The sequence below is a fragment of the Bombus terrestris genome, chromosome 16, assembly GCF_910591885.1.
Source record: "Bombus terrestris chromosome 16, iyBomTerr1.2, whole genome shotgun sequence".
In the NCBI taxonomy this organism is placed as follows: domain Eukaryota; kingdom Metazoa; phylum Arthropoda; class Insecta; order Hymenoptera; family Apidae; genus Bombus; species Bombus terrestris.
Window position 1 is genome coordinate 8,437,499 of NC_063284.1, and position 19,533 is coordinate 8,457,031.

The 19,533-nt window shown below is 36.6% G+C and overlaps 1 long non-coding RNA gene across 1 annotated transcript; it reads left to right on the top strand.

The window, feature by feature from the left end:
* The first annotated feature begins 1,221 nt into the window (after positions 1-1,221).
* On the top strand, positions 1,222-4,342 carry LOC125386603. Its single transcript, XR_007226936.1, has 2 exons — positions 1,222-1,840; positions 1,911-4,342. It is a non-coding gene; the product is annotated as an uncharacterized LOC125386603 (long non-coding RNA).
* The last annotated feature ends 15,191 nt before the right edge of the window (positions 4,343-19,533 follow it).

Sequence of the window (19,533 nt, forward strand, 5' to 3'; positions counted from 1 at the left end):
AAACGGTAAGTTTTATCGAAAATATAGCTCAGACAAAAATTGTAGATCATAAAATTATTTACAGAAATGTCCCTCATACTTTTTCCCCTTAGAATCACCATTCCTAAGATATCGCCATTCTAAAAATTGAAGGAGTTACATTCTTTGTCATGGATCAAACGTCTCGATACTCCTGTCAATGATCGAAATATGTAAAAACAGTCTATTCATTGCGAAGTATTCCCTCCTAAGGTTCAGTTAAGAGGAGAACTAACTCGTAATTGCATGATCGATCACACTACGTAGCTTTTAACACCTTAACCTACAACGTCGAGTTAGATTTGTGGTACGTCTTTCAAACATAAAAAGCACGAGGTAGACTCGTGATATATTCTTTAGGCTAAACATAAGAAACACGTCGTGGTACGTCCTTCGGATTACATGCGACAAACATTTTTTTTGTTTGGCCGTATTCTGATGTCCATATATTTTTCTGAAAAAATATTAGAAAGATACCCTTAAAAATCTTGTTCAATAATCAGTTGTTAGTAATTATTTATCAAATATCTTGCAACATAAAATTAGTTGTACTTTGCACAACTTCAAACGTTCAGACAGACCGTGAAATGGTTCGACATCTAACTGACCCTACCGATAGTTGCGGTATGTGCTGTTGGAACTTAAATCGTAAGGCAAAGGATTAAGATCTATTTAACAACTACATTATCACAGACGAGTTCAGTTTCAACATGATTTTTATGGTCCTTGATTGTCGGAGTCTATCTATACGATTTGACTTCCAATAGTTGAAATATGCATGTACATGTACAGATGTATAACATAGTAGTGGCACAATTATTAACTATTATTAAGTATATAATAAGTATTTGTAACTGTAAGGAAATAGCTTCATTCTATAATTTTCTTCATAATTCTTTTTCAAAGCTTATCCTTCTTCAGCATCATATTCCCACATTTTAATAAAAATTATAATTCTTATTTATGTATTCATATGTGATAAAGTAACAAGGCACATTCTTCTATTAATAAAGAAATATACTTTTGTACTTTTTTTGATGACATTTTTCATGTGAATTATAATTTTCATGTTATATAACATAAAAAAAGGATGTGGAAGGGATGACTTTTAAAAAATAATCTGGTTGTAACAAATTCTTGATTGTTTCTGAATTGTAACAATTTTCTTTCTTGACTAAAAAGATTGCGGAGAAGAACAATTCGGGTTACTAGGAATAATTAGTGCATATTTTCGTTACATGTATTTACTTATTAATCAAAGTAATTGAATTACATTTTTGCTGATATTTGACTGGCATAGAAACGCACGTTTCTTGGGCGTTATGTATGTGATGTCACTTTAATCCTTGTACAAGGTTAGGTGTGATCGAATCACTGAGCCTTCTCAATATGGTCTGACTTTAAGGGGAAATACGCGTCATGTATGCCCTACTGTTCGTGCTCAGTATAGCAGGATAGTTTGCTACGAAGAAAAGAGAAGCTACGATTTTCGGCAACAGCGCCACATGGTTGAAATCGCTTAAACTCTATCTAGCTACTGTTCGAACGAAGCAGTCCTTTGTAGGATTCGATCGCGGGAGGACTTGTGAATCGCTCATGCGAAATAGTTAATTTGCGAGTTAATAATTTGCGTTCGGATAAGTAAAAATGTTATCTTCGAATTAACTGTATCGTTTGTATTCTTCATTATATTGCACAAACAATCATGCTCGTTCTTTATTCATATTTTTTTCATTCAACTTCATTTGGTCTTATCTGGATAAAGATTCCCATTATTTTGTTCGTCACATGGAATCAACGCAGCATCCTCATTGTCCTTCGTGTAAGTGTAAATTATCTCGAATTTGGAAAGACAGTTGGATTATCGAATAACATTATTTCTTTTGCATTAGATTCTCCACTGGTAAATTTCATCTCAAACAGTTGAGTAGGATGCTGCCCAACCCCTAGGAAAAAGCAAACAATTCTCAGCTCTCTATGTAGAGGTCCAGGATCTCTTAGCTCAAGACTAGCCATGATGAAGCTGATTATCCTCTTTCCTGCTTATATCAGAGAGGTTGTAAAGGAAACAGAACTATATGGCGGAGAAGTTGTCCAGAGTGAGTACTTATGCCATACTTTAGTATGCCAATAACAAATCGGATAAGCCGCACAATCCAATAAAGATTCCGTTAACAAGACTGCCAAAATTCTGCGAAGATTTTGATAAATGCAAACACATGGCGGATTTATTCGAAACGCCAATGATAGAGTACGAATCTATAACGAACAAAATGCATTTACAGTATTTGATTATGTCTTACGAGAATGAAGCATGTGCGACAGCTTCTGCCCTCAGTGTGGCGATAATTTTAAAATCGCATGGAAAACGGTGAAGGAGAAATACGAAAACAGAGGAGTTTTGATTTCTTCACTGTTAAGCTGTACAAGCTGTTGAGGCTGATCACACTAAGTTCAAACAAACTTAGCTTTATTCCGTCAGCTTTATTCCGCAGCTTTGATTGTAAAGTGAATAAGGCGAGTCCGATTTTAATTCACTTATTCCCGCCGAGATTTGACGCGGAGTTAGATGAGGAATAGATGCGAATGGAAACTATGGAATATCCGACGTGCGAATAACTAGAAGAGTTTTTAGTCGTTGTTAATCAGAAAAAAAGAAAAGGATCTTTCACTGTCAAAAAACCAGCAGAAACGCTGAAGAAATACCACGAGCACAATTATGTCTGGTTACATAATATCATCTGGTAGATTAGTTTATCGTCTTTAAGGCGTTACCTTCTGCGTTGCCAAAGCGGGGCAGCTTTGTATTGACCATTTCGTGAATTGTTAGAAAGTGTACGGGCAAGCGGACCTATCGCGCATGTGGTGCAGACCTATCATACCTTGTTGCACTAGAGGACAGCGCTAAAAAATACCACAAAAGCCAGGCAGGGTCATTTTTCTAAAAATGAAAAGATTTCGAGCAAACAATTAATTCTGATTTCATCACCGCCGAAGAAGAAGGAAAAAGAAGATATGGTCACCTCTGGTCACCTTCACTCCAACGACGAATGTCTTGATGAACGTTAATAAGACACGTTAATAAGAAAGTTAGAGAAACAAGACATTAATAAGAACGTTAATAAGAAAGTTAATAATGATTCAAGGAATATGGTCGCTTCTCGTAAGGATTTCGTTCGTGTACGTCACGAACAGCATGCGAATAGCCCGGTATTATTATGGTACTATGTTAATATTAAAAATGATGTTTTTGACCACCGTGTTAATGATAAAGATAGCGAATTATCATCGTTTGAGTGAAGTGATCTCGTGCACCCAAACTCCGCATCAAATCGTCATATCGACGTATTGATAGTCGGAATGACTTTGGCGGAGTAGAGGCTTTGTTTTAACCGTGCTCGGTTGAATTTCTCCCAGGCGACTGGTCAACCACCTGTTACAACCTGCATTCACGTGAGTTTTTGTAGCACATCGGATACGCTTAATATAATATAATATACGCTTATATAATAATATAATATGTCAATTCTAGGAAATAGAATAGATTTCCGCGGAATCCCTCTATATTTGCGAGGATGAGGAAAAAGGCAGACATTTCGCGGCCACCTGGAAGCGTAATGCGACTGGTCATTTCTTCATTAAGTTATCGCCGTTAACCTGAATTTTCGCGAAAATTCGGTAACGATGAGGGATTCCGACGCAAGGAATTCGTAATTCATTTTTATTCGTCATTACTCGCTCAGTTCGTTCAGTTTTTGATACGTTGAAACCATTTCTTCGTAGTATGGATCGACGTTGTGACACAAGTCGAATACGTCTTTAAGACGATTGCACAGTTCCGCAAACGTATCGAAATTTTCGACACCATATTAGCGCGGCCGCGAATCTTGTTTGTTATTAGTTTCGTTGAGATTCGTTTTCACGAGGCGGCAAAATATCGCGAGCTCAGTGGCAGATCCGGCAGAACGAGGGAACAGAGTCTATGGTTTCTTTCAACGAAAAAGTTAGGATTTCGATCTAAAAAGTGAATCGTTGCGAGGTCGGGGTAATGAAATTCACTGTGTTCGAATCCGAGATATTTAACGCGGAGACTTTTGAATTCGTTGCGCATTTGTTCGAGATCGGTTAGCACATTTTGGCTTTTTGTCACTTCTTTTTCGAATTGTCAACGTTCCTGATCGAAGCCGTGCTGTTCCTCGCAGAGTCTTCTTTTTTTTTCTATAATATTAATTGCTACTGGACTGTCAAAATACCGTTTCGCTCGCAGCTGTGTCGGAGGAATGGTTCTTGTCGTTGTAATAAATTTCAAGTAAGCACAATGCAAGATATCAGTTATCAAAAAAAAAAAGAATGCCGTTATATATGGGTACAGAACTACGCTTGTTTGTTTTGAAGCTTTGGGAGCGCGTAGGGTATGAAATCGTCAGGTGAAAACGCATGGTTTCCTTTCTCAGCGATCGTCTTCTTTTTATTGTTCTTGACTAATTATACTTCTAGCAATAGCTAGGTAACGAGTGACATTTGACTGTAGTCAAGCATATATGTCACTCTGTTGCCATTCTCATATGTTTTTGCAAGCGCTGATTCCATGTTAAGTGGACGACCCTACGTGCTCCAAACTACATGTATCCATAACGTGTATGTGTAAGTTCTCAGTTGGCTAAAGATCAATTGTAAAGGCAGGGGAAATAATACGCATAACTCCGTTGCTTCGTGTGAAATCCATCGCGATACGCGTACTTCATTCTAATTTTATTTGTGTATAATAACCTTCCTCCTTATATCACGTCTGAAATCTCTGCTGGGAATCCGATTGTAGGAGAAAAGATTCCGCTAATCGAAATGCCAACAGAATTACAAAATATGGGGTCCATTTCATTGTCTTCGGTAAACACTACAGGTTCAAGTTTGAAAACTATCCTTTGCAAAGAGTAGATATTGAATTTCTCTCAACGGTTTGCTTTCAAACTAGTAGAGTTAAAACACGAGCCCAGCTCGTTAACGCAGCTTTGTATTAGACTATTACTTCCTTGAGGAGTTGGGCAACATCAGTTGATATTGGCTACGATGTGGTAACATGAGACCTCTCGTCGAGTTCGATGATTACGACAAAACGCCCTAACTAGGCTTCTGGAGTCAAGAGGCCGAAAATGCGGACGATGCTGTCGAGGAACGACTCTCTCTCAAATCAGAACCGTCCAGTCATTGTCGAGGTTCGTCGTACCATCGTCGGATACCTTGACGTTTTCATTCTTCACATAAAGCACATGCAAAAGATCGAAAGATTTTACGTTCAGTCACATATGATGTAACCGAAGCGCAATCTTAAACTACGTTTGTGTCAAAATTTGTATGTTGAGTGACAGAGTGAGTGCTGCGACATCGTTTTGGTTGGACGTGTTTGGGTGATCCGCCGGGACTATACGTGTCGGCCACGCGTATCAAGTATGTTGAGTATGTGGAATTGTTAGTTCAATCGTTTAGGCTCTGTGCGTAATAGTTCGAGATTTTTTAATGTTTCTTTGTAGCTTCTCGTCGCGAGTCCTTTGTATTGAACAGATTTATCGTTTGCGTGATTAGCCTGCAGCACATTCGTGCAACAGATCCTAACTTCAATCGTATATTAAATTTTCGAAAGAAAATATATATCCAATCTGAAGAGGTTCCGAAGTTACTAGAAACACACGAGGTAAAATGATTTACTGAGTTTACTTATCGACGGAGAAACTCGCGTGCTTTGTACGTAAGAGAGAAAGTCACCTCGCGAAGTAGCGGAAAAGCGTACACACTCGTCCAAAATATATCGCTAGCCCAAACAGCACAAAGACATTTTATGTATATACGAAAGACATCCGTGCCGAACATTCTGTGCTGAATATTGGTAGGATGTTCTGAGAAGGTTCATGCCACCTGTATATCCTCGTTACGCTCTTTAGATGTTGTAAGAAGGTCCCATTTTTAAAATGGAATGTCCTGAAAACGTAGTGCATCAACAATCTTCAGGACATTTTCCCAATGCCCGAAAGTAATATTTTTTACGCTTTTAAATGTTCACAGAGATTTTAAAAACGCTGTGATAATATTTCCGGCGGTTAAAACAAACGGTTTCCGAATGTTTAAAATTACTGAAAAAAACGACTTCTATACTTTTTGAGAATGGTGTAATAATCTAATACGGTACGACAGATTTTTTTAGGAAATTAATGTTTGTATATATATAAGAATAAATAAATAAAAATGTCAGTTATTATAAACACGTAAATTATATACTATAATTACTAATTAATAATTATACATATAATAATACCATTAATATATAATGTATATATAATATATAACAATAAAAATGGACTTTCGGTTTGGTTCGGGGGGAGGGGGGGAGGGTAACACGTAGAGAGAGAGCTCTGTGGAAAAAGTGAACTGTGAAGGGAAAAAGGAGAAGGAAACACAAAGTGACACGAAGAAGGGAAAATAACGGGTGAGCATAGGACGGGAAAGTGAAAGAAAAGTGAAAAAAAGTCAGGAACGAGAGGAAGATATAAATTAGAGAAACTAGAGGAGATGAGGTTAGGAAGTCAGAAGCGCGGCAAACAAAGTAAGGTAGGGAAACAAAAGATGGCAACAAACAGAGGAAGATCAAGGAAAATGGGTAAAGCGGAAAATAAGGCAGATTCCAAAAACACATTGGATAAATACGGCTGATCCGAAAAAGAGACTCCAACCAGGGAGAGAGGAATGGAGAGGTAATGATGGCAAAAATTGAGAAAATGGAAAGAGGGTTCGAGGCAATGATAAAGGAAATAAAAGGGATATTTGAAAAGCAAGTTGAAGAGGAGATGAAGAGAGAAATAAAAGAGGAAAGGGAAAGAAGTGAAAAAGAGAGAGCCAAAGAGAAAGAACAGTGGGAAAGGGGAAAAAGATCTATTGGGCAGAATCAGAAGAATCGAGGAGAAGAAGGACAGAGCAGAGAGAGAGAGAGAGAGAGAGAACAGAAGAAAGAACGTAGTAATAAAAGGAGTAGATTGGAATGAAGGTAGCAATGAAGGAACAGTAAAGGAGTTCATAAGGGGAAAAAAGAAAGTAAAAGCAAAAATAGAAAGAACACAAATGATAAGGGTGGGGAACAAAAACACAATAATAATGGCGATGATGAATTCAATGGAGGAAAAAATAAGGGTAATGAAGGAGAAAAGAAAACTGGAAAAGGGGATATACATAGATGACGACCTGACAAGAAAAGAAAGGGAGGTACAACAACAAATAAGAAGAATAACCAAGGCAAAAAGGGAAAAGGGCGAATATGTAAGGATTGGATATAAAAAACTAAAGATAGAAAATAGATAGTACAGATGGAACGAAAATGAGGAGAGGCTGGAGGAAGAAAGAAAGAAAGAGGAAGAAAAATGAAAAAGAAGGGAATAAGGGGGGGGACTACAAAGGGGATGAAAATGTGTTTTTGGAATGTAGCAGGGTTAATAAGTAAGGACAAAGAGGTGTAGGAATATTTGAAGACATTCGACGTGATCGGACTCACGGAAACATGGATCGAGGAAGGCAATTAGGAAAAACTAAAATACGACTGGAAATGCAGGGCAGCAATGAAAGTAAGGATAAAAGGAAGAGCAAAGGGGGGAATAATAACGGGTATAAATAAGGAACTGAGAGAAATAGAATACAAAGAAATAAGTGATAATATAGTGGAAAGAAAAATAGTATACAATGATAAGACATATAGTAATGTAGACATGTATAGTAATGTAGACATATAGTAATGTTAGTTTATAATCAAGACACAAAAGGGAGATGGAAAGAGATAAAGGAAAGAGTAGACGGAAGAGAAGAGGAAGTGATGATCATCGGCGGAGACTGAAAACTAAAACCGAAAGTTCATCCAAAGCCGAAAGGTACGGACTAAGAAATAATAAATAAAAGAATAATAATAAAAATAATAACAACAAATATATATTTCAATAAATTACATTTATTTGTAATTCTATACCGTCTATCAATGTATTATTAGATACCGATTTGTTGCGATTAAAATATAAAAAATTGATTGCACTGCCACTTTTTGAATCTGAAATTCCTAGTGCGCGTATAAACTAAACATGAAAACTTAACGATGTTACAAATAATTACGGGATTGGAGATATTGTATTTCTGCAATGAATGTTCTTAGAACATTTTAGCTGTTTAATCGTCTCTAAAATCTACAAATGGGTATTCTTAAGACATCTGAAATTTCGTTCTTTAGATTTACGAGACGAATGTTCTTAGAATATTTGAAATTTGGACCTGAGAACATCAGTGAGGTTTGCGAGAGGAACGTTCCTAAAACATCCGAAATTTAAGTCCTAAGTTCATTCGTAAGATTTCAAAAACAAACGTGTCTAGAACATACGAAGTTTGTCTTGTGAACATTCTAAGGATGTTCAAAATGGACGTAGAACGTTCTGATATAAACAGAACATAAAATGGATGTTTTTTGAATGTTCAGCGCTATCTACGAATGTTACCGAAAGCACAAGTAAACAGATAAGTGCTAGTGAAACACTGACTGAAGTTGTAGATAAAACAGTCAATAAAATCTTAATTCATTTCAGAAATGCGACTGAAATTCCCTAGTCTAATTTCTCATTTCTCATAATGCCATTATCAAATATAAAAAGGTCACTCTCTAGCGTATCATCCACTACGTGTTCCGAACAACTTCCCAAAAATAGTAAACAATTTACGGTGAGTAAACTAGTCAAAAAAATTTTACAAAGAAACCAAGGATTTCTTTAGAGACAGAAACCACTACAGAAATGTGTTTAATTACATCCGGTTGATGATTATATTTTGAGCAATTCGCAGAGATTTTCACTCGATTTTAGAGATACTGTGCAGGTGTAGTGCGAGAGATCTTCCACGCGAATTATCACGTAACTACTTCGAACATTTAACTTAATACAGTCGAATCTCTTTCAAGTATAAATACAGTACGGAACAAGCCAGGATAGACACGTAGACGGAAGAAAAAATTCCTGTTTACTTCGCGAAATTCTATTATCGACTGATTGGTGAAAAAATGATAGAAGTTAGACATGTTATTGGGGGTGGACATGTGAACTTTTTGACGTAATATTTTCTTGAGATGGAAGGGGTGAAAGAATAAGTAATTGACTACAGCATGTTTCGAAGAAGCACATGGTTCAACCCCTATATATCGATTACATCAGGTAGTAACAGGGCTTAAGGTGACCATGTGTGACATTCGAGTGTTTGACTAATAGTAGGCTATAAAACAATAAAGCGCAGTGAGTTTAAGGAAAGAAGGGGAAGATATGCTATTTCCAAAAATCCTTATCGTTGGGTTGTTCCTGATTATGAACGGTTTTCTTACAGAAAGATCTCTGAAAAGTCGCCTTACTAGTGTTGTCAAACGTTTGAAAATTCTACATTCAGGCGAAAGAGTTGACTCTAGTGATCACTCTAACAACCTACATGACACGCGATTAGAAACTGAATCATCCAAGTTCGTTCAAGATAATTAATGATAAACATAAATAATAACACTGAAATCGAATTTTCGAAAATTCTTTTCTGAAATGCTAGAATTACACGGCAATAGCAAGTAGAAATTGAGAAGGTTCCAAAAGTGGTAGATATATTAATTTGTATGGAATCATGGCTTAAAGTAGAAGACAATATCCAGTTTGCAGGTTTTTTTACATATAGAAAGGATAAAGCTCAACCGCGCGCACCACAGCGAGCTATACGTTTCTCACCGCAGTGGACAAGCCAACCTGTAAGCTGTCCACTGTGCATTTTTCCAAGTATCAAGGACTAATGTTCACTACTTAACAAACAAACAAAAATAAAAATTATTTAAGTGGTCAATTATATTTTGCGATAATAACTTTGCTTAACGATTTCACATATTGTTTATACAAAACATCAAATTAAAAGTATATATTAAAAGTATAAAAAAATACAGGTAAAATTAAAAATATTAAAGATCACTAAAGATAATAATCATATGCACACATAACAGGTCTATATTTCATGTATAAATAAAACTACTTTTATGTTTTATATTGCATTAATTTCGTCACATCATTATAGTAACGATGGTAATAATGAAAGATTTATAATTGTTGTAGTATCTTTATTACAATTGTAGGAATGTTATATTATTAGTTTGTAGGTAACAGTATGATTAATACAATATCGTTTGCACTCCCACGAAATCGAATATAATACCCCGTTTCACGTATTCATTACTCACTACTTCTACAACACAACAACACAACGATCTTCACACGACAACGATAAATTCAACTCTGACTCCCTCAACTCTTGTTGCGACATTTTCCATGCTCACTTTTTCCCTTAACATCCCTTGATAACGCTCACAATACTGCTTGACAACGTTAACATATCTTAACAACAATATAAACAATTACCCCTCACGCCACGTCCTTCCCTGATGTCACACTGTCCCACACAATTAGTTTATCTACAATGGATTAAACAGGGGTTGCTTAAACAGAAAACGATAGTTGTTTAACGTGAAAATACAATAACGTACTATAATTAAGACAACTAAATAGTTAATTTGCAACTCTCATCACCACGGTTCCAACGCTCTCTCACGCAGACCACACTCTCTCGACAACGCAATTCGCACTCTCTGACTTCTCGATTCACACTCTTTGACTTCTCAACTAACACTGATTGTTAATTCGTCTTTCTCCCTTAGCATCCCTTTGTCTTTTCTCTTAGCCCCATCACGAACGTGTCCCGCAACCGCTCGTGGCCAGAGTTACGCAGGCCTTTTCCGCGTAACTATTCGATTGAAGAACCGACAATACATTGATGAGCCTGCCGGCACTTAGGCTTTCTCACGATATTGTTTATGGTTCGTTCGATATCTCTTAGGCCTCTCATCCACGATACTACATTACTGACATTTCTTCAAATTCTAATCTTGGCGCGACCGTTACCCGTGGCGCCCACGATGCTACCGACAAATTGAGTGCCGGTTACTGGTGACCGCCGTGGCATTCGGATGTCAGCAAAGTTTCTGGTGAGGCCACGTAACCCATATTTGAGTGTCGCTTATTTGACTACTTGCGAAGGATCGTCGTAGGTATTTGAAAAACTATTCCATAATAATAAAGCTGTTGAATTGTTACAAAAGTAACACGAAAATGCTTTATTAAAAAATTATTTAGAATGTAAAACTTTAAAGCATTCTATACATAACTGAGGTTGGTCGGGACAATTTGGACAATAAGTTGTTGTTTTCAAAGTTGTCAAATTCTTTTGTGCCTTTGTTCGGTTCATTCGGCATCTTTTATTTGCATAACATAGTTTGCATGCGCATCTAATGCTTCTTCCGGAATCATTTTTCCGAACGGCGATATTATGCCGATTCCGTCGAGGACAAGGATTTTTTGTATTTTCAGACAATCCTAATAATTTTGCAACTAATAATTGTCTAAATATTCTAATATTTATATTCTTCTTTGTTGCAATTTTGTAAACCGTCAAAGCGTTTACAACAGAAGTTCCCAGAAGGAGTTGAATCCCAAGTTTTCTGTACCATTTGATTCCTTTTCTAATTGCGGTGGCATAAAAAACCATTTGGTCGGAATAATTTATACCACACTTTTCTTCATTATATTCAACAACAGCTAGTGGTTGGTAATGTTGCGAACAAACGAAACGAAAGATCATTTTTGAGACCACCACATGAGCGACTCGCGTTACTAAAATATCGATGGGAGCACCTAACAGAGAAGGGTTGGTACTGCTGCACGTGTGGCCTGACGGAGGTTTCTTTGAAAACACGTGTGGCAGTCAACGTATTAAGACCGCCGGCGGCGAAAGATTGAAGTATAAAATCCTATCTCGATCTAATCTTCTGTGCTATGAACATTTCTAGTTTGATGACAAGTTAGATATAAAAGTATGTGATAACACCTGAGGAACATGAGTCACTTATTTGGATAGGCATAGCCATAGAGAAAAGATATTGCAAGCAAATATTTTTTAAAGTAACATCAGTCCACACTGACTGAAAAAAAAAACTAACAGAGTAACTCGGATTCAACTAAGCGGCGTTCTTTTTACCCCCCCCCCCCCAATTGTTCTTTTAAACAACTATCACCCTAGGACGACTATAACATATTCATGAAGAAAATAACAGAAAATCCAGTATTTCCAAAAAAGCGAAATACACCTGGAACTCTTTTTACACGGTGGATAGGTACCACGTAAAAAATTCGTGTAAAAGAAGTCAGGAAACAATTGATTTGCATAAAGGTATAAAACTTATGTTAAAATAAAACAAACAATGGAAAAAACAATTTAAAAATAGAACTGCTTCCGATAAAACATTTTATCCAATAAACATATAAAATAAAAAGTAATGTGTTGTGAACAATTTTTTAAATGTTTTCTTCAAAATTCGACATTTTATTTGTCGCCATTCTACCACATTACAACGAACATTTGTATTTATAATGAGAGCTTCGGGATTCCTTTGGAATTCCTCCGTTCCAACATTCAATTCGCTTGAAACTGTGGTATTAGTTGGATTTTAGTCACAGATAAATGCAACAACAATGTAACTAACTTCATCCATTGAGATATGTCATTTAATATTAGACTGTCCCAAAAATGTCTTTCGCTATCTGTACGCAGCTGCTTTATCTGGCTATGTTGATACAAACATGAAACCTAATCTGTCAAATGTTGTGATCTCTATCCTCGATTATTTTCTAGCTGTCGTAGGTTACGCTTCATTTGCATTAAAACAAAAAATGTTGTGCATCTATTATTTTCTGCTAAAACGAAAGAAACTTTTAGGGCAATCTAATGTATTCTTAGCGAAAGATTTCTCACAATAATAGAAAATAATTTGTTTCTAATTGTGTAATAAACATATGCCAATACAAAGATTCATAGTTTTATTTGCCCCAACGCCTTGTTCGTTCCTTCTGTCTATTTTGACCTTTTGAGAAATGTATACTTCATGGAAACAAGTCAAACAAAATATTTGACGTATTTGTAATAATGATACTTTATTCTTAGTACGAGATAAGATGTTGGACAGAATACCTCGGTTTAATACTATTTGAGCAATCAATTTTCGGAGCGCAGATAAAGCTGGAAATGTGTACTGATTTTCCCTTAAAAAGCAATTGGCTTCTAGATTCACAGTCCCAATTTTTTTTGCAGTACATATATCTTCCACATTCTACTTGACTATTTCTTTTATAACTCATTGAGATTCTTTTAGAATTTGTTGTTTGTTTGAGAGATTGTTTTAGAATGAATATCTTTTTGAAATCATTACATACGTTTTCTTTGATTACAAGTTTTATAATTTGGGGTTTCTTACTTCTAAATTCTTTCAATCTTTTTGCAGCATTTCGTTTTCCGGCAGTTCCGCCTGGGCAGGCGACCTAAACGGACGTGCGAAACAGTGCTCCAGTGAAAGTGCGGCAAGAGGGAAGAGAAAGCGACAAAGTAAACGCCCATCGACAAAACGTGGAATCATGCAGATTCCACCAATAAAAATAAGTAATTCAGGAGAAACATATTTCATAAATAGAGCTACAGACTCTACATATGTAGAGAAAAAAGACGATATCATGGAAACAACACAATCCGACGGGGAAGAAAACATACCAATACACCATGAAGAAAGCTGGACGGTGGCAACCTCCAGCAAAAAACGGAAGGTAATCCCGCTCGCAAGCGCGAGAAAAACTGATACATTTGAAAAAAACAATGGCTTCCAGATATCAAGCTGCATAATCCATTCAGCGCACTGCCAGAAGAGGCAGCAACGGACCCAACGGAAAGTCCGACAAACCGCATTCCCAAACCACTACCGATATACATAGATGCGAAAATAATTGACCCCCTCATCGAACTACTAAACAACACTGCAGGGAAAGACAACTATGTTATCAAACAGATAAAAATAGACCAGGTGAAAGTGCAAACCAACACCCCAGAAATATTCAGAAAAGTGACAAGATCACTAAAGGAAAAAAACGCAGCGCATCACACTTTTCAGCTCAAAACTGACAAAAGCTACAAAGCAGAAATCAGGGGATTGCACCCAAAAACAAATACCGGAAAAGTAAGTGAAGAACTTGCAAAAATCGGACACCAGGTAAGGACAATTAATAACATTAACAAATACGATACCAAACAAACATTACCGCTATTCCTAGTTGAACTAGAACCTACAAACAACAACAAAGAAATATACGACATAGAAAAATTACTAAACACAATAGTAAAAGTGGAGCCACCTAGACATAAAAAAGAAATCCCACAATGCATAAGGTGCCAACAATACGGCCATACAAAAAACTATTGCAATAGAACCCCGGCATGCGTTAAATGCGCAAAAAATCATCTTACGATACACTGCCCATCCACGGGAAAAATAGAGGAGGTTAAATGCTACAACTGCAACGGAAAACATCCAGCCAGTTATAAAGGTTGCGAAGCTAGAAAACAATTACAACGCAAACTGTTCCCGCCCCTACGAAGCAGGACAATCACTAACATACAAGCCCAAAAGGACAGCACAAAACCCGAAATAATACCAAATACAGAGCAAGCAACAAACACCAAACCCATCAGCACCAACACCATTGGTAATCTAAGCTACGCCCAAGTAACCAGCCAATCGACACACACAGACAACCAATACCACAGCAATAGTAACAAAGATACTGCAGAAATCAAAGAACTGCTCAAACAATCCATAAAGAACACCGAAATGCTAACCAGAATGATAAGCGAACAAAACGCAGTACTCAGACAGCAAACCCAACAAATCACTGTCATGCTACAACTAATTACAAACGTGCTAAGCAAAAAATAAAAACGGACACTCTAAAAATAGCAGCCTGGAACTCAAGCGGCCTACAACAACGGGTCCTCGAAATTAAAACATTCATATACAATAACAATATAGACATACTACTTGTCTCAGAAACACACTTCACTACAAAAAGCTACCTGAAAATACCATACTACACCATATATGATACCAAACACCCCTCAGGAAAAGCTCACGGAGGGACAGCAGTGATAGTCAAAAACGATATCAAACATTATCTACACAGCCAAGATAATAAGGAATATTTACAAGCAACCACCGTTACAGTTCAAACTAGCAGCAACTACTTCCAGTTGTCAGCAGTATATGTGCCTCCGCGACACAAAATAACATCACAAATGTTGGAAGAATACTTCCAGAACCTAGGGGACAAGTACATCGCAGCGGGAGATTACAACTCAAAGCACACGCTATGGGGGTCAAGAAACACTACACCTCGAGGCAGAACACTGGAAAAATACATTAGAAATAATAACCTCAATATATTATCCACAGGAACATCGACACATTGGCCGACTGACCTGAACAAAAAAACCAGATCTTCGGGACTTTGCAGTTACAAGGGGACTAAACACAAATAAACTAAAAATAACACCCAACCTCGAGCTCAGCTCCGATCATACACCCATAATAATTGAATACAGAAACAAACCCATACACTATAGCAAACCAGAAACACTATGCAATAAAACCATCACATGGCAAACTTTCAAAGAAATAATAGAAAGCAAAATAAACTGCAACATCCCGTTGAAAACTCCTGAACACATAGAACAGGCAGTAGCAACATTGACAGCAACTATTCAAGAAGCAGCAAGGACAACCACTACACCCGAATCAACCAGCAGACAAACAATAACAATCCCGCAAGAAATACTCGACAAAATTAGAGAAAAAAGAAAAGCAAAAGTAAAATGGCAAAAATACAGAACTCGAGAAAACAAAAAACACTTAAACAAACTTGCAAAGGAAATAAAAAACAAAATAAAGGAGCACAACGATAACGAATTTGCAAAGTTCATAGGGACACTCTCCACACAAGGGAACACCAACTACTCACTATGGAAAGCCACGAAAAAAATAAGGAAGCCAATAACACCCGTCCCAGCAATCAGAAAAGCAGATAACACATGGACAAGAAGTAACGAAGACCAAGCTGAGGAATTCTCCAACCACCTCTGCAACACATTCACACCACACATTATCAACAACAGCAACCTCAAAAGTCATACGGAGGAGGATCCACAAACCACTATTACCACAACCGACAAGGAATGCACCATACCTAAAACATCAGCACAAGAAATTAGAAACATAATTGATAAAACAAAAAACAAGAAAGCACCAGGAATCGACCTAATCAATGGTAAAATCTTGAAAAACCTTCCGCCAAAAGCAATAAGACTAATGACAATAATATTCAATGCAATTCTAAGAATTCAATACTTCCCCCAAACCATGGAAATTAGCACAGATCAAAATGTTACATAAACTAGGCAAAGACCCGCACCAAACTGCATCTTACAGACCAATATCACTGCTTCCAGTATTTTCCAAAATACTGGAAAAAATAATATATTGCCGGATAAAAACAATAATAGAGACAAAAAAACTAATACCGGATCACCAATTTGGTTTCAGAAACAAACACTCCACGATAGAGCAAATGCACAGGCTTATAAACGTAATAATAGTAGCACTAGAAAATAAGGAATACTGCACAGCCCTCTTTATAGACATAGAGAAAGCATTCGATAAAATTAACCATGAAAGTCTACTACAAACAATTAGGAAACAATTCCCGGAGCAAATACACCAATTAATAAAATCCTACCTAAGCAGCAGAACCTTCGTAATAAAAATCAAGGACACATATTCTCAAGTTAAAGACAGCAAGGCCGGGGTACCACAAGGAAGCATCCTAGGCCCAATACTATACACATTATACACCTCGAACATACCAACAACTATCAACAGCCCAGTGTTGACATTCGCGGACGATACAGCTATACTAGTCAGGCATACTAACCCAGAAACGGCAGTCAAAATTCTACAAGAACATATCATAAAAATAGAAAATTGGCTACAAGAAAAACAAATAAAAGCAAACCCCAATAAATGCAACCATATTACATTCACGCTACGAAAAAAGATACCACCAAACATCCTATTGAACAGTACGCATATAACACATACAAAGCATGTCAAATACCTAGAACTCCATTTAGATACACAACTCACATGGAAACTACATATCAAATCAATAGTAGAAAAAATACGGAAAACAAGGAGACAAATGCATTGGCTAACAAGCCGAAAATCCAAATTAAGCATAGAAAATAAATTAAAAATATATAAAACGATCATAAAACCAATCTGGACGTACGGAATACCACTATGGGGGACGGCGGCAATGAGCCATATAAACAAAATAGAGGTAATACAGGCTAAAATCCTCAGGACAATAGTAAACGGACCTTGGTACGTCAGAAACGAAGATATACGAAGGGACCTGGGAATGCCAACGGTCAAGGAAGAAATCAACAGATACTCCGAGAAATACAAATTAAGAATAGCAACACACATAAACCGGCTAGCTGCGGAAACATACAAAATCACAAATATGGACAGAAGACTAAAAAGGAAGCACCCAGCAGACCTTATAAAGGACACAACCTAAGAAACACGAGGATGGTACCCCGCTGGGGGTAGCCACCAACATGCTAATTTAACCGTTAAAAAATTCCACCAAATGTCCAAATTGGACAAATTGTGAATTTTAATAAATAAATAAAAAAAAAAAAAAAAAAATATAGACATCTTATTGTAATTGTTTATGTTTTTTGTGGACACTCACGATCGGGACAATTGTGGTGCGAATGTGATTTTGCTGTGGACACTCGCAATGGCAAAGGATTACAGGAAACTTTAATATTGTCTACTCGGACATTTCATAGGGAGGTTCTCGATATGCTCTTATGGATTTTCACGAGTAAGCAGGTTTAATGCTCAATTTACCATTTCTTTTGCAAAACGTCGTGTGGGGTTGTTTACATTTCAGAATATCATGGTCATTTCTTTCGTTTATACGAAATAAGTTGCCGCTCATGTGTCGTTCGGATTGACCATCACCGTGCGCCTCGCTGTATAGCCTGACCTCTCTTTATTCATATAAGGAGGATTACTCACGTGCAAGATATTTTTAACTGTCGATATCCAAAAAACAAAGTCGAAAACGCAATTATTTTATTCTTGATTTTTGTCTTATCTCGGCATCAAGAATCATCTCTTAAATTTTTGGAAAGCTGTAGCCGAACATCATGTATACATAGGTCGGTATTGTTTTTTTGTGAGGATTGGGCTTGCTAACTAGGATCGAGCTAAGAATAATATTTTGTTCACAAGAACTATTTATTATAGCACTAAGGACATTCTCAAGGAGAGAGAGTGTTAAGCGAATGCTTTTCTTTTTTATTGAATGTCAGTGTGATAAAGATACCTAACACGAATATCAAGGCCTAAAGTCGGCAGTCATTGAATCAGGAATAAGGAATAAAATTTTATTACCTATTCGATTTTTATTCCTTATTCATTTTTATTCAAAATTATTATTTGCAATTCATCTTAGAGAAAAACTTTCTATTAGTCCATTTCCAATAAATAATTCTTCCCTCTTATGAATCGATTTGCAATTGACAATAAAATTTTAACAAGAGAACATAATAAACGATTTAAATTACGTTCATAATGTAAAATATTGTACAACTATTACATATTTTGAATGTATATATTATATTTTATGTATATATTATATACATGTCGGAAATGAAAGGGACACCAGGGCCTTCCCTTTGGAATTTTTCAGAAAATCCCCAATATTTTAGTCTCTATAATTTAACTCGATTGTGATTGTCCGAGGTTTGTAATAATGAGTTTGGGCTCGAGGCGACAACCAGTCGCCGAACATAGCCGCGGTCAAGGGATGAACGCTTTGTCTAACAAAGGTATGGGGTAATAGTATAGCTCGTCTTAAAAAGAAATAGTTGGAGCGGCACTCGACAGCAAACATTCCAAGTAGAATTTGAATTGGATAATATGTGTAGAAGTTAGAGAATACTCATTACAGAAACACGCAAAAAGAGAGTTGTCACGTCCCGCGCTCCGCGCGTTCCGTAGCGCGAAAGTAAAATTGGTAATTTCTTTCAAATCAAGGTAATTTAAAACGTTTATTTGAAACCGTGTTTGCAGTATTTGAAGTAAAAGGCAGTTAAAGCAGCTAAAAGCTATATCTTGCGAATACTTATCTACCTGTGTTTTTATATTTACCTAATTATGTTTTTATAACGATATTAGGACAATTTAAATTGTAAACAAAGTTGGTAGTTGAACAAACGTTGGGGATCTCCACAAACATTTTCAAAAGAAAGACCCGGACATTTTTTTATCTCTGACAGATATAAATAAATATAGCGACTCAGAAAAATCAGTACATTAAATACCGTTCGCCAACCGAATAATTATCATTGTCTGTCGAAGAGTTAGTTATCATTTTGTTTATCGAAGAATCATCATTTTGTCAACCGAAGAATTTTATATCC